The sequence below is a fragment of the Rhinolophus sinicus genome, chromosome 2 (assembly GCF_057876585.1).
Source record: "Rhinolophus sinicus isolate RSI-liver-muscle chromosome 2, RSI-T2T, whole genome shotgun sequence".
Taxonomy (NCBI): domain Eukaryota; kingdom Metazoa; phylum Chordata; class Mammalia; order Chiroptera; family Rhinolophidae; genus Rhinolophus; species Rhinolophus sinicus.
This window is the reverse complement of record NC_142502.1, coordinates 174,835,438-174,851,562: the sequence shown is the minus strand read 5'-3', so window position 1 is coordinate 174,851,562 and position 16,125 is coordinate 174,835,438. Positions and strand designations below refer to the sequence as shown.

General features: G+C 36.7%; 1 protein-coding gene across 9 annotated transcripts in view; it reads left to right on the top strand.

The window, feature by feature from the left end:
- The window catches only part of NCOA1 (nuclear receptor coactivator 1), a 216,280-nt gene that overhangs the window by 94,487 nt on the left and 105,668 nt on the right, over positions 1-16,125 (top strand). For 6 of the 9 annotated variants that reach the window (XM_088796268.1, XM_074331760.2, XM_019712752.3 and 3 more), the window contains exon 3: positions 11,419-11,559. The exons of the other annotated variants lie outside the window; for them this stretch is intronic. The gene's annotated coding sequence lies outside the window, so the exon portion shown is untranslated. The remainder of the gene's footprint in view (positions 1-11,418; positions 11,560-16,125) is intronic. 9 annotated transcript variants of the gene reach the window in all.

Below are 16,125 nucleotides of genomic sequence, written 5' to 3'. Positions count from 1 at the left end.
TTTGGGTGAAAGTGGTGGGCTTTCTGAGCCCTTTTTAATCTTAAATCCAAACCTAAACTGTGAAAGGAAACCTCAAATGTGTAAATACTGTGATTTTTTTTGCACATTTCTTTGCCGTTTTCTATTCCTACATACATACCTGTTCCATAGTCTCACTTGGACTTATTCAAATTCTGTTACTCGTTCATATAGTCACATCAACATAGACATACATAAGTATTTTAATTGGAAGTGAGTTTGGAGGTCATCTGCTCCAACACCTTTATTTTACGGATGGCAAAAACTGAGTCCCCTAAGAAGTTGTCATATGCCTGATTTTTACAAAAAAAAAAAAAAAATAGGTTAGTGGTAAATCCTGGGAGTAAAAACCTGTTTTTTTTTTTACTACTTTCCTACTGTCATACGTAGAGGTGTTCACATATAAAGTCTACCCTGAAAGATCTCACCCAATATAGCTTTAGTTCTAAGTAGGACTTCTTAGAAAACTTAAAGAAACAGCTGAAGAGGAGAGAAGCATTAAATCTAGATTCTAATTTAATTCTTCTACTGACATCTTTACAATTTTTAGTAAGTGCACCATTCTTTGAAGACAGATGTAAGACTCTAGAAGATAAATTAGGTTTGTAAGGATGATTGTAGACTAAAATCCAGATACGAGGTATGACAATTAAGTTTGAAAACTTGCCACCATGCGCTTTGTACAAACAGCTCGGTGAGGTTTCATAACCTTGGTATATCAGTATCTCACAGCTGTGTTCGTGTCGACGTGTGGCGGTGTTTTGCTGAGTGGCGTTCATTATTGTTGTTGCGTGTTTTTGTGTGCTGTTGCGAGAATGTTTGAGCTTGAATTAGAGCAATGAACAAACACTAAATTTCTTGTTAAACTTGGCAAGAGTGGAAGTGAAATCAGGGACATGTTAGTCCAAGTTTATGGGGATAATGCTGTGAAGACAGTGGCAGTGTTCAAATGAGAGATGTCAGCGCGGCCAGTAACGAACAGAACTGACAAAAACATTGCAAAACTTCCTCGAATTGTATATCAAAATCGTCAGCTAACTGTGAGAAGCATAGCAGACCAAATAAACATCGATAGAGAAACAGGAAAATCTTAAATGAAAATCTTGGCAAGAGAAAGGTGTGTGTAAAATGGTCCCGAAGGAGCTCACCGATGAACAAAAGCAAAGGAGAGTTGAAGTTTGCCAAGACCTCCTGGAGAGGCAAGACGATGTTTTGGGCCATGTTACCACTGGTGATGAAACATGGGTGTATTAATACGACCCTGAAACAAAGCGTTAAAGTGCACAATGGAAGTCAGCCAATTCTCCATGACCAAAAAAGTTCTGTCAGTCCAAATCAAGAGTCAAAACAATGTTGCTAACCTTTTTTGGCATCAGAGTGATTATTCATCATGCATTTGTACCAACTGGACAAACAATTAACCAAGTTTACTATTTGGAAGTGCTGAAAAGACTGTGTGAAAAAGTTAGACAAAAACGACCTGAACTTTTTACCAACAATTCATGGCTCTTGCATCATGACAATGCACCAGCTCACACAGCACTGTCTGTGAGGGAGTTTTTAGCCAGTAAACAAATAACTGTATTGGAACACCCTCCCTACTCAACCTGATCTGGCCCCCAATGACTTCTTTCTTTACCCAAAGATAAAGGAAATATTGAAAGGAAGATGTTTTGATGACTTTCAGTACATCAAGGGTAATATGATGACAACTTTGATGGCCATTCCAGAAAGAGTTCCAAAATTGCTTTGAAGGGTGGACTAGGTGCTGGCATCGGTGCATAGCTTCCCAAGGGGAGTACTTCCAAGGTGACCATAGTGATATTCAGCAATGAGGTATGTAGCACTTTTTGTAGGATGAGTTTGCAAACTTGTCGGATTGTGTGTGTGTGTGTGTGTGTGTGTGTGTGTGTGTGTGTGTGTGTGTTAGAGAGAAAGAGAGATTTTAAAGAATTGGCTCTTGCAGTTGTGGGGGCTGGCAAGTCTAATCTGCAGAGCAGGCCAGCAGGCTGGAGATCCAAGGAAGTGTTGATGTCGTAGCTCAAGTCTATAGACCGCCCATAGGCAGAATTACCCTTTCCTTGGGAGACCTCAGTCTTTTTTCTCTTAAGACCTTCAACTGATTGTAATAGGCTCACCCACATAATGGAGAATAATCTGCTTAATTAAATTAAATGTTAATTTCATCTAAAAAACATCTTCACAGCAAATTCTAGACTGGTGTTTGACCATATATCTGGGTACTTGGCTTAGCCAAGTTGACATATAAAATTCACAATTACAGGTACAAAGAAAATGATTAACTTCAGTGGGGGGAAAATTCCTCAGCATTTTCGTAAATGAAATCAGCTATGAAAAAATTGGAAAAGTATAAGGAACACTAAATTAAAATAAGAAACAAACATGCATGGCTATGCCCAGGAATATATTCATGTATTAGAATCTTACACTCCCCATTCTCTTCTTTAGTCTGTAAGTTTCAAAAAATCCATGAAAGGGCGGCCGGATGGCTCAATTGGTTGGAGCATGAGTTCTCAACAAGGTCGCCGGTTCAATTCCCGCATGGGATGGTGGGCTGCGCCCCCTGCAACTAAAGATTGAAAACAGCGACTGGACTTGGAGCTGAGCTGCGCCCTCCATACCTAGATTGAAGGACAACAACTTGGAGCTGATAGGCCCTGGAGAAACACACTGTTCCCTAATATTCCCCAATAAAATAACAAAAAATCCTTGAAAGTATATTGGTCAGTTCTTGAGCGTGGTATTGAGATTATCTGTTCTTTCCCATTCGTCATTCTGTGTCTTGTCATTACACTGTGTATGCCTCTGTTTTCGTTGCTTTGCCCTAGGTACTAACAGTGGCATTATTTGGAATGCTCCTTGGTCCAGAGCCACATATTCCTATGCCTGTCAGTGTGCTTTAGCCTACCTCCTCTTGCTTTCTTTCCAGATGGGAGATTCTTTCAATGATAGTATTTCTTCCAGTTCCTGCTTCTCAAGCCCCATTCTCATTTTTTGTTCTCCAAACCTTATTGCCTCTTACTGTTACTGCTCCCATGGTAAATCTTTTCTTTGGATTTCATTTATATCAGTTTTATGGCATGCATAGAACTTCAATTACTGAAAAATAAAAACCATTTATATTCTGTACCTCAGTTTTCATCAAGTCAAACTGATTTTCTTTCCAAGTCTCTTTGCAAGGTTTCAGTGCATGTATCATCTTACCATAACAAAATAATGTCTGGTATTGTTAAAGTTTGTCACTTACAAAGTTATTAAAGAATGGAATATTTAAAATATTCATGCTATTTACATGGAAAACTTTACATAATTCTCTCTATAGCTTCAGTGTTTTTTTCCTTTAATAATACTGTTTATTTATAGCCAGTGAAGCTACATTTTTAACAATCCTGGGAGAAAAGGGTTTAACAACTCCTAAAGATCTTAATCCCACTTCTTTCCCTGACATTTTTATTAATTAGAATTCCTCCTCTGGAGATCATTCTTTGGAAAACAAACCCTCCTTACTCCCACCTTTAGCCAAAAGGTCAGAGGACAAGTATTCCTTCCTGTGCATGGACTTTAATCTTGGTTAGAATTATAATCTCTTCCCCCTTAATTATTCCTCATTACTACACAAGTAGTTTTAAAAAACACCCACTATAATTAAAATTCAGGAAGAGCGCTGAGATTGCAGTGTAGCTGTCAGCTGTTATATTAATTATAATTTACTGAATGGTCATGTGATTGGGAAAGAATAGGAACAAGTAATTGGATGGTTAACCAGTAAAGTTTTTAAATAAACTCTAAATTCTTTTCTACGTTTATGTAATAAATTGTAGTTTCTTGAATAATAGTTCTCTAGGTAATCAAGATAATGTATTTTGGTTAATAAGTAAGAAATAAGTAGGGTTATTTGAAGTATTTGAGTTACTCTGTATAAAATACGGTTCTCTAATCTCCCTAATCCATTTAATAAAAAATACATTGCCCTCCACCAAAAAGTAGATTTAAAAATATTGTTTAGTATGTTAAACTGAACCAAGCAGTAGTACGTATACCCAACGTAAAAAAATGGAATTTTACCAGTGCAGTGGACACCCCCTGTGTAAGCCTCCCTCAGCTCATCCCTCTTCCTGTCTCTCCCCAAGTGTAAACATTAGACTGAATTTTGTGTTATTCTTTCCATTTTTTAAAAGTAAGTTTTATTGCATATATATTTATGCCTAGATAATGTAGTCAGTTGATTTAATTATTTTTGAACTTTATAAAAAATGATTTATTGTGTATGTTCTTCTTAAGATCTGCTTTTCATTGTTGATCAACACAATTGTTTTTGTTTTTTCTATCATGAACAGTACTGCAATGAGTATTCTTGTCTGCGTCTTGTGGTATACATATGCAAAAGCATCTCTACCTAGGCGTAGAATTGCTGGGCCATAGGGATGTGCATGTTCAATTTCAGATAATGCTAAATTATTTTCCAGTTTGGTTTGTAGCATAAGGTGGCTATATGTACACTAAATATTTCCTCTTCTTCCTGGGCACAGAATTGGGTTATATTTTCCACCTCCCTTGCGTTAAGAATATTCATTTAAATGAGTTTGAGCCAGTAGAATTGAGGAGAACTAATGCATGCCACTTTCAGGCTTGGCCCACAAAAATCTGCCATATATGATCATCTAGTTTCTCTTTTCCTATCTTCTGGCCAAGTTTTGTTTTTTCTGTACCAATTACTTCACCCTTTTCCCCAGCGTGAGTTTACTGTGGCACCCCAGGACAACTTGCATTATATTTTGGGAACCACAGAACTAGTTAGTTCCTGAATTTTGGAGAGTGAATAGTTGGAATGTGGACATTGAGGAATATTGCATTTTTTTCCTGTTTGATACATCTTATAAAGTAAATAAGGCAAGTTCAGTAACAAAGGATTTCAGTCGTATTGTTAGTAAAATTTGCTCTATTAATTCATTTTCTATGTTGAGATTTGGATTGTGAGGGATACCAGTATTTTATTTAAAATTTCGCACCTATGTTCAAGAGTGAGATTGAAATTATTTCTTTTCCTGGTACTGTTTGGTTTGGGTATTAAGGTTATACTGGCCTCATAGACCGACCTGGGGAATGTTTCCTCTTTCTGGAAAACTTTTTGGTAAAAGTCAACTATTTTGTGAGATTTTTTGGCAAAATTTATTATGATTGAATTTTCTTTTCTTTATTTGCTTATTTATATTTAATGTAATACCATACAATACACCTTTAAGACCAAACAATCTTATATAAAGAATACAAAACAAAGTCTTCATATGGAGTTAATTCTAAGTAGTTCTATCACTCATTCCCCAAGTTATGTACTTTTAAAACTAACTCATGGTTTTGGAGATTTTCACTATTGATTTAGTTTCCTTGGTGGTTATAGGATTATTAAGTCTTCCCATGTCTTCATGGTTAGTCTTTAAAACAAAAAACAAAAATTATTTTTTTTTGGAATAATTTTAGATTATTCCAAATATCGCTGACTTTTTGCGTGAGTGCCTTGTTCACTCAGTTTTTAGGAATATCCACAAGTATAGATGATTCAGGCATCAAACTCTCCTGATGTGTTTGTTAAAGCTGAGAGGTAAATTTTCCTTGATGTTTGCATTGGAGGGCTTTTTAATGTTTGAATTCATCCTTTTTCTGGGTTTTTGTCCTTCTTGGTCCCTGACTTTGTCTGATGGTCTTTGATCTACCTGACTTCAGGAGGCTTGAGCCTTCTTCCTTCGTCCCTCCCCTCCTAGATGATGGGGATCCATATAGGCCCCCTGGAGTATCTGGCAGCTTCACTTACTTTTCTATCTGCTCTCTTGATTTGTTTTCATTCTTGACATTAGTGGTTTCCCCTTGCATTCTTTACGAGGTATTCAACATTGAAAAGGGTAAGTTTTATATTTTATTGAGCAGTTTTAAATGCTGTAGAACAGAAATGTTTTAAGATCTCCAGTCTAGCACATTTCAGGGAATGGAAATCCTCTTGGAAATTTTTCAAAGAATAGGTTCTAGAGCCATCCCAGACCCACAAAGCAGAATCTCCAGGATGCAGGGACTGCAGGTGTGTTTATAACCTTCTTAGATAATTCTGGTGCACTATAAGGTTTGAGAACCACCAACATAGAAAAAGTTAACAACTTCTTTGTGTAAACTTGAATATTAGTAGCTAATGTTTATTGAAGTTAAGGTAATATACGTAGTAGGCATGCAGTATTCCTAGCTATTAATACTATTATTATGGGGTGGGCTCTATTTTAAATCCTTCACATGTATTTTCATTTATTCCTCACAACCCTATAGCTACTAGTAGTACCACCTCCATTTTATAAATGAGCAAATTGAAGCACAGAGAAATTAAATTATCCAAGATTACACAGCTAGTAGGTAGCACAACTGATGTTTGAATCCAGATAGTCAATCTAATTCCAGAGTATGTAAGCTTAACCCACCATCTCTGCAGTCTTCCAGATACTTCACACTTTATTGATTCCCAGAAGGGATCTAACTTTGCAGACTATAGGAAGAAAAATATGCTTGAATCATTACATATTCATGTTCATTCCATATAGATATTGGAGAAGTAGAACAGTTTAGTAGAAACAACCTTGACTTACAGCGAGACACACAGATATGAATCTTTCCTCAGCTATAGCTATGAGAAAGTAATTTATTTTTTTCTGAGCTGTTATTTTCTCATTGGTAAAGGAGGATAAATATTTTTACTTCATAGAAATTTTGAAGAAATAAAATTAAATAGAACCTGTAAAACATTGCTTAACGCACGATGGTGGATGGTCAGTATGAGGATTCCAGGTATCCTCTCAGAAAATCATGTTGACTTGCATACAGGAGATTGTAGGAAGCCTTAGTCTAGGGCGATGCTGGTAGAGCCGTTGATGGTAGTGGTGGGACCATGCTGACTGTCTCTGTTGAGAAAGTACTAGTTGCCAAGCACTGCCCTAGGTTCCGGAGACACAGTAGTGAGTAAGATACAGCCTTTCTGCTCTCCGGAAGGTTGTAGTCCACTTGGGGGGATCCAGACAGACACGTAGACAAATGCTTTGCTAGATGCTATAATGGGGGTAAGCATAGGGTGCTATGGAGGCACATGGGAGGGTTACTCAGCCAAACCACAGCAGATGAGGAGTGGCTTCCTAGAGGAAGGAGAATAATAGTGTGAGGGATTAGATTAAATCCAGGCAGGAGGGAAAACAAAGGCTGGTAGAAATTTGTCATTACTGCAAAGGTGTCCTAGTTCATTAATGAAAACACCAGGGATACTAGGAAAGTATGTTTTTATCAGATCAGTGTTGAAATATTAAGAGATTAGTTTTAGGTTTGGCTTTACTACAGCAGAGAGTTTTTAAAAATAAAATGAAAATGGCACTATTTGTATATAATATTGAAATGTCTATCAAATAGCACTTTCTGAGGTCTTATATACACAACCTACATACTCATTATTTAGTACTATTGTCACATTAGGTTATACAAGTACTTCTGAGAGAGCAAGGGGAACAAAGGAACTGACTACAGAGAATGATAATGATGATTTGTGAATTGGGGTAAATATCTGTTTGCACATTTCCCTTTCTCTCATCATCCTGATTCACATCTGATGGAAAATTATTTGTCTGAGTGGCTCATTTACAGAATATAGTTTTAATTTACTATAGTACATACTCTGGTATGGATTTGATATTAATCAACAAAATTGTGTTTTAAGATTCCTTTTCATCTTTTTCTAGTGCACCTTCCCAATAAAGAAACATACTTAGAATGTGTAAGGGAAAGACCACTCCCTTGGCAAAACTGGGATAAGAAGAAAATGAATAAAGAATTCCTTGGGAGGGAAGGAATGTGGGTCTAGAAGAAAGAAGAGGATGTTGAAATGGGCCTTTGTAATGGATGAAATGATAGGGATTAGAAGAATAATGAATGATGTAGGTCTTTAAAAATACCCTTTAAAAATACCCCTAAGGTACGCAGCCTCTTTGCATGTTCTAGCAGCATGTGACTTGGCTCTCCTGAAACTCAACTTGTATATCATATGGATAGAGGGGCTCCCTCTAAGTCCTGTGCTTTTTTGCAAGAGCATCCACTGACTAGAGCTTGGGAAAGTGGAGCAATTGGTACGAGTATTTGGAAACACTGGAAACCAGTTTTTGGGAGACTAAAACCCTTAATCCCTGAGGGGTAAGCACAGAGTAGAAAGAGGCAGGGGAAAATGAAATCAAGTTTGTAAAACTTAGTTCTAGAAAAGATACTTAGGAGAGTTTGTAAAATGAGGTTGAAATTATGAACATGTTTACAGTGATAATAAATCTTAGAATAGGACTAGCCAAAACCTTGAAGGGAGAAAAACAACTTTAGGCCACCCTCCAAAAAATTTTATAGTGCTGTCCCACAAATTTTCTTCGATGTTGGATCTTTATGGCATGAAGTTGGGGGAAGGCAGTAGACTTAATGAGCATAAAATCATATAGGTTCATGATTGTGGTGGTGTTGGAATATGTTGAATCCCTGTTGTCTTTGGGTTAAGTATTTGTGCCTCACGGGGGTTTAGTTTAGCAAAGACTCTTGACTACCTTTGGATACTTTTCTAAGAGTTTGTTTTGTCTTAAAGGGATTGTGATTATGCAGGTTCAAAATAATTCTCAAAAGTGGACGTTATGATCTCTCTACCCTCAACTTTTGCCGGTTTCCTCCTCCTACCTGTATTCTTTTCTCTGCCTTTTTTTTTTCAACTTGATCTTCCCGCTTTAACTGTCCCCTTCCTTAAATATTAGATTGTTTCCACAATAATTCATTCTCCTGTCTTCACACTTTTTTCCTTTGTCATCTCATCCATTCCACTACCACCAATAGCTCAGTGAGTTAAAAAACCTTTATATCCCACTTCTTTGGAAATCAGCTAGATTTATCTACTTGGGTGTCATATTCATAATTTATGCGTACATAACTGAATACATTAGCCTCTCCCTCAGACATCTCTTATCTCCTATAAACTCAGTCTTGGCTAAAAGGCATTAATATTCATCCAGTCTCCCATGCCAGGAAACTTGGTGTTTGTAGGAGCTTATTCAGAGAATATAATTCTGAATGTAAACAAAGTTTTAGCCAGAAAGATGTCTCATCATAGTATTGTTTTTAATAGTGAAAAATTAGAACCAATCTAAAGCCCTGCACCACTGCCATGCTTAAAAACTGTGATACACACACACACACACACACACACACACACACACAGAAATAGTTTACAGACTATGTAGAATATTTAAGAACATTTACATATATATAAATTTCATGAAAAGGTGCTCTTAAACAATATGTATACTATGATACCATTATCATTAAAAAAACTGTACCTATATTTATAGAATAAATATATAAATATACAAATCTTTGCATTGCAGATAAATATACAAATCTTTACATTATGCATCTTTACATATACAAATAAACATACAAATCTTTACATTAATTCTAGGTGGAACAGTTATAGGTGCTTTTTAAAAAAAAGTTACCTGAATTTTCTAGGCTTATGTAGTAAACATGAACTACTTTTATAATTCACATATGCAGACAATTTGGCCTCGTTTTTTCCCATTCTTACTGACTTGGTCCAATGTCTCATTCGCCCTAACTGTTGCTGTGTTAGTCCAGCTGCTCACTACATTGGAATTAGACTATCACAGCAACCCTCTTGCCTCCATTGCTCAGCTGCCAGAGTGATCTTCCTAAAAATCTTAAGCTGCTTGGGTTCTTCCTTCGCTTAACCTTCCCAGTTGAACTAGCTAAAAGTTAAATCTCCAAAACCATCAAGAATAAATTTTGAATGTTTTCCTTTGTTAAGATTTGGTCTGAAGACCTTCAGCCAACTGGAATTTAGCCAACTCAAGATTTAATATAACATTTTTTCCTAACCCTAACCAAGTCACTTTTGGCCAGAGCACGGATAGTTATGCCAGATTTAGGGGGTGGGGAAGAGAGGAAGAAAGGGAGAAAGTGGGAGAGAAAACATGAATTGAACTCAGGCATTTGCAAGGTTTTGCTCTTTGCTTGTCCCTTCTGTTCTGCCTCTGCAAACTGTCACACTTTGCCTTTGCTGGGTGTTTTTTGTTTGTTTGTTTCTATTCAAGGGACAATTTATTGGTTTTCTGAGTATTTAGCCAGTAAGAACAAATAGCCAAATAATGAAAATCCATCAGTTTTAGTGCCAATTATTATACTAGCAGATCCTATTAGGAGTATTTATTGAAGCATGTCATGCTAATAGTCCCAGAGTGTAATTATACTTGCAGATTTTCCTTGCTTTCCGGGAGTTTGTAACATGTTCCAGATGGTTAAATAGGAAAGACTAGACATTTTGTACTGTCTTTTCAATTATGATTAAGAATTTGATGTTACTTACTACTTATGTTACCATTATTGCTTTTGTTAGATTAAAACATGAGAAGAATTTAAACAAAATAATGTGGCTTTTTTTTTTTAACTCTTCTGTGGTCAACAATTAACAGGACCTTTCTTAGATTCTTTTCCCCTGTTAAATCATTTAATTGCTTTAATTTAAGCATCATTAAAATGAAATAATTGCATCTTAAGCAGTAATTCTTTTATGAATGTAGTCCTTAATTTATTCTTAGAAAGTATTCACTTGGGTTTATTTTAGATGTAAAATTACATGGAGAGGCTTCTTGAAAACACACAAGACTGAAATAGAATAATTTTCCAAACTGTTAAATGTTTTTTGACCTTTTTCCACAAACTAATATGACTTAGATTCAAAAGCAGTGGGACATATAATTCAGACTTTGCCGATAGTAGTAGTGATGACTTTTCATTCATCTACTCATATTCTCTTCTACCCTTCACTGACCGTTTAGCTGCTCTAATTTGAAAGGCAGTTTACTAAAGAGTAGGCATATAGCCTGTGAACTCAGAATAGAACAGTTAATGGGTCCAGACCCATAACCCTTGGCTTCATTATGACCTTGTATTAACCAGTTTGCTAGCTCATTAATTGATGTGAAGAAATAGGTGTTTTTCAGTAAGAAATAGAATATTCAGTAATCCAGTTTGAGCACCTGCATATATTTTCATAATGTAATTATCATGAGAGGGAAGACAAATTGGTCTTGATCCTTAGGCTACCGTCATCTGTCCTTGAAGTTCCCTTCACGACTTCTTACATACAAGAAAACAAGCAAAAAACATAAAAAGATATAATGCCAAAATTAGGTTTTTAGTGATAAATAATGTAGATTATTCCTAAAGCTTTTGTTGGGATGAAGGGAGTAGTTTACATTCTATATCACCCAGTAAGACTTACTTCCTGTAAATTGCCTTTAAATATCTTTTCATTCTCAGACTTTCCTGGTCCTCATTAAGCTGCCGCATCTGCGCCTCTTCTCGACCTTCTCTCCCTCAACCAACGTCCTTTGTGAGCCTCTTCAGACCCCCTAGTGCTTCTTCCTCAGACCCACTCTGCAAAGTCTTTAGTTTTTCCAGGTAAAATTCTTATCCTTTCTATGAAAAATTTTTAAATTCCTTTCAGCAAGATCAAAGTGAGCCTAAACTAAGACTAAGGCAAGCATGTCTTTGAGGAACCCAGTTTATCTTGCGATAATAAATTGGCATTGAATTGGATTTCTATTTTCATGACTATTGCCAAATTTTATATAATTTGGTTGGTTGAGCATGTGCAACAAATGTCACGATCAAGTTATTATTAACTGTTGAGTATTATGATTCTATCTGGGATTATGGAAAACAATATAGAAATACTTTATTTTTATTCCCGTGTGTGTGTTTTTAAAGTGTTTTATATATTTGCTTGTCTCGTATATAAAAAATTTTTGTATAAAAGGTATGCTATGATGGGATTAATTTTTAAAAGAATGATTCCATTGAATAAAATAGTTTTATATATAAAGAATGATATTTGACTATAAAATTCAATATATGCAAGACCTTTCCAGACATGTCTATATAAGAGTTACATGTGATGAAATTGAAACTAATTAGGGAAAAAAGGGAAAAAAATCTCTCTGGGTTAGTGGTAAGAGATGATAACAGGATATTTGAAAAGCAATTCTACTTTGAATTCCTGAGACCATCTTTCATGTAGTAACTAAGCTAGAATTTTTCCTTAGCCTTTCTTTGCAGTATCCCAGCCTCTGTCTCTTTCACCCATGCCATTTCCGTCATGAGGTGAAAAGAGTTGTTCCTGTGATTCCCCTAATCTTGGAGGCAGGGAGGGTTTACTTATCGCTGACCCTTTTGCTGGAATATGACATTTGAAACACTTTTGTCTTCTTGAAACATTTAGAAAATTGCAGTAATGGTACTTATTCTTCATCTTTCCTAAGGTTTCCTTCATCCTCTTAATATACATCTGATATATTTAAAATCTCTTTAGATTTGTTTTCCCTTTGAACACTTTAACCACAGCATCCCAGTGTGTAATTGGACATGAGTACTGTGTATAGATTCAGATTTCATTTGTGTGTGCGTGTTCAGGCAACTTTCTAAAGCACAGATCATGAATTTGCATTCCCCATAGGTCTAATTTTTACTGATCTCTGTTTTCCTGTATTTTAGGAGGCTATGTTAGGAATTAGTACACACCTTTGTCTCATTTCCCCAAACCTAATGTTTGGCCTTACTCTGTTAGACTGTCAGGTTCTGTTCACGGCATGATATGTGCATGGTCGTACTAGTGACACCTTTGGTCTCCATGTATTTTGACCCAGTAACTCTGTGAGAGGAAAATGCCCGGCCACTCCTAGGCAGTCAGGCGGAATAAACTTGACTGTGTAGCAAAGTGAATGACGAATAAAGGAGAGGGAGAACCATATAGTGCACATTTTAGTGCATGTTGTCCCCCACCTGCCAGTTTCATAGCCAGTCAGTGTACTAGAATTTCACCTAAATAAGAATTAATTTTCTTCCCTTCTGGGGAGGGGCAGAAGTAGCTGCAACAGGGAAGGCTCCTGATCCTCGTCTACCAGGGATTCTCAGCCTCTGCATTATTGACATTTTGGGTCAGATAAGTTTTTGTTGTGGGGGTCATCCTGTGCATTTTAGGATGTTCAAGAGCATCTCTGGCCCTACCCATTAGATACCAGTAGCACTCCCCACCCTCAGTTGTGACAACCAGAAATGTCTCCAAACATTGCTAAGTGTTCATGGCGGGGCCTGTAGGTCCCAGCTGGGAACTGATGCCCTATACTTATTGCACTTTTGATTATATGGTGAGGACAAGATCTTGGAAGGCAGATTGCTTTTTAGGTATATTTTGATTCTAGAAAGGTAAGTCTAGAAAGGCGATGCCAATTTACATTCCTAACAATGATACAGGACATTGCGTATTTCCCTAGACCCTCCTCAATGCTGGATTTTAGCCGTTTTCTTAATCTTTTATCAGTCTGATAGACAAGAAATTACTTTGCCTTAACTTTAAATTAATTCAAACAGTTTTTTAATTAGGTTGGGTATATTCTCATTTTTATTATCCAACTGCATATCAGCTTATGCACATTGCTTAGTTTTGTTACTTGCTCATTTTTCTGGAGATACTAACTTGGTCATTTGTGGGATTATGAGATTGTTTTCACTGTTAGGAATTTTTCATTGTTTCGTGGTCAAAATTATCACTTTTTATTTATGGTTTCTGGTTTAAATTTATAACTAACTTTATGCCTGTGTCTTACCTCATAGATTGAATTTATTGAGATGTCATATATAAGCTACTCAATAGATTTTTAAATTAAATTGAATGTGGAAGAGCATTGGTACTTCTCCAGGGAAAGAGAGAACGTGCATGTGTACATGAGTGTGTGAATGTGTATGTGTATGGATATGCTCATGTGTGTTTACATGGGTACTGAGGAAAAGAGGGCTAAAGACTGAGCTGGAGGTATATCCACATTTACTAGACGTTGTTGGAAGGATACTGAGAAGAAGCTGAGGGCAACTGGTGGAGTACAGTTTCTTAGAGTGCATCTGAAAGCTCAAGGAGAATATTGACTTTAGGATGACAGAGGGTTCACCTCAAATCTGAGTCAGATTCTATGAGGTCAAACAAGTGACAAGGGTTCAGAGGATTAGAAGGAGTTACAAGTGTCAATTCAGAAAAGTGCTACAGTGAGGACGGGAGGCTTCACCTTCGTAGCAGAGTCTAAGTAACAGGATTTGGGAGATCGAGGTATAGGTTGGTGGGAGAGCCCAGCTTACATGGATTATATATTGAAGGTTCTTACTTTTTCCATTTTTACCAAGGAATTTCTGTTCTTTAGTGTTCCTGGATGTCATCTTATTTTACTTTTCTAGACGCTGGATCTCTGCCTTTTTCTTTGAAAAGATCTTTGCCGTCTTCCTTAAGACAAAGAAAGAGAAAATAAGAAGTATAGGTCTAGAGCCAAAATTCTCCAAATATGGTCTGCAGACTCCTGGGGTTCTGTATTAGTCTGCTTGGGCTGCCATAACAAAATACACACTTGGTGGCTTAAACAACAGAAATTTATTTTCTCAATGTTCTGGGTACTGGAAGTCCAATATTAAGGTGCAGGGTTGGTTTCTGGTGAAGCCTTTCCTCCAGGCTTGCAAAAGCCCACCTTTATGCCGTGTCTTCACATGGCCTTTTCTCTGTGAGCGCACTCTCCTGGTGTCTGTTCCTCCTCTCAGGACACTAATCCTGTTGGATGAAGCCCTGCCGTTAGGACCTCATTTGTGTCTTCTTAAGGCCCTATATCCAAATAAAGTCACTTGGATGTTAGGGCATCAACATACAAATTTTGGGGGGGATGCTATTCAATCCCTAACAAAGTCCCCAAGACTTTTCCATGGGGTCCACAACATCAAAATTGCTTTATTAATAAGACTAAGCTGTTATTTGCCTTTTCTAATGTGTAGACATTTGCACTGAGAGTGCACAAATAATGGAAAGTAAAGCTGGTGACTTACCACAAATCAAGACAGTGGTACCAAACTGTTGAGGTTATTGTCTTCAGTGCTACCTATTTACAGTAAAAGAAAATAAATGGGTTATTAAAAGGCCATTAAATATTCTAAAAATTTATCAGTTTTAATTTACCATACATTATGTATTGATTATCCATATAGATTAAACCTCTTTGGAGTCCTGCATAATTTTTAAAATGTAAAGGAATCCTTAAACCAAAAAAATTGAAAACTGCTGATTTAGGGTAAAGAAGGAGCCACAATATTGTACTAATTTTAGAAAAAAATTTTGTTGTTAATTAAGTAAATTTTCATTTCATACCCTTGAATCATAAAGCAAGTGGTTCTTTTATAATCAGAGAAAGTAAACTTTTATTTTAAGAAAGTAAATTTCTGTATTTCTCTCTAATAAAAAAATAAGAGTTACAAATGTATGCATATTTAATTTCCAGTTGATTCATGCCCCTCCTCTTCCTCTCGTCCTTTGTTCTTTACTGCAGGGGAGAGGAGGCAGGGGCAGCTTTCTTCGTCCTGGCCCACTTACTAGCAGTTTTGTGTATGGGTGGTAGGTACAAACTACTGCTAAATGTTGAAGCCAATATATACACAAAAAGTATTTCATAGTTTACAGAACATATAGGGGATTTTGCACAGAATATTTTTCAAGGAAGTGAAAGTGACATTTCTCATAAGTGGATTTTGAGCTGGATCTTGGGGTGCATGCATGAACTGACAGAGAGGAAAAGGGGAGGAGGAGATGTAGATATAGAGCAGGGCCAGGCAGACTCACCTCCGCCAGTGCAATGCAAAAGGAGTTGTAGACAGTAAGTAAACAAATGAGCATGACTGTATTCCAACAAAATTTTGTTTATGGACATTGAAATTGAATTTCATGTAGTTTTCTTGGGTCATGAAATATTCTTCTTTTTCCAACCATTTAAAAATGTAAAAACCATTTTTGGCTCATGGGCCATACAGAAATAGGCGGTGGATCCTATGTGGCCTGGGAACCATAGGCTGCTGACCCCTGGGATAGACAATCAGAAGGCTGGCAGTGGTGAGTGACTCATTTGTGGCTGAAGGCTGGTGCATGCCTGGCATGGTGATTTCAGA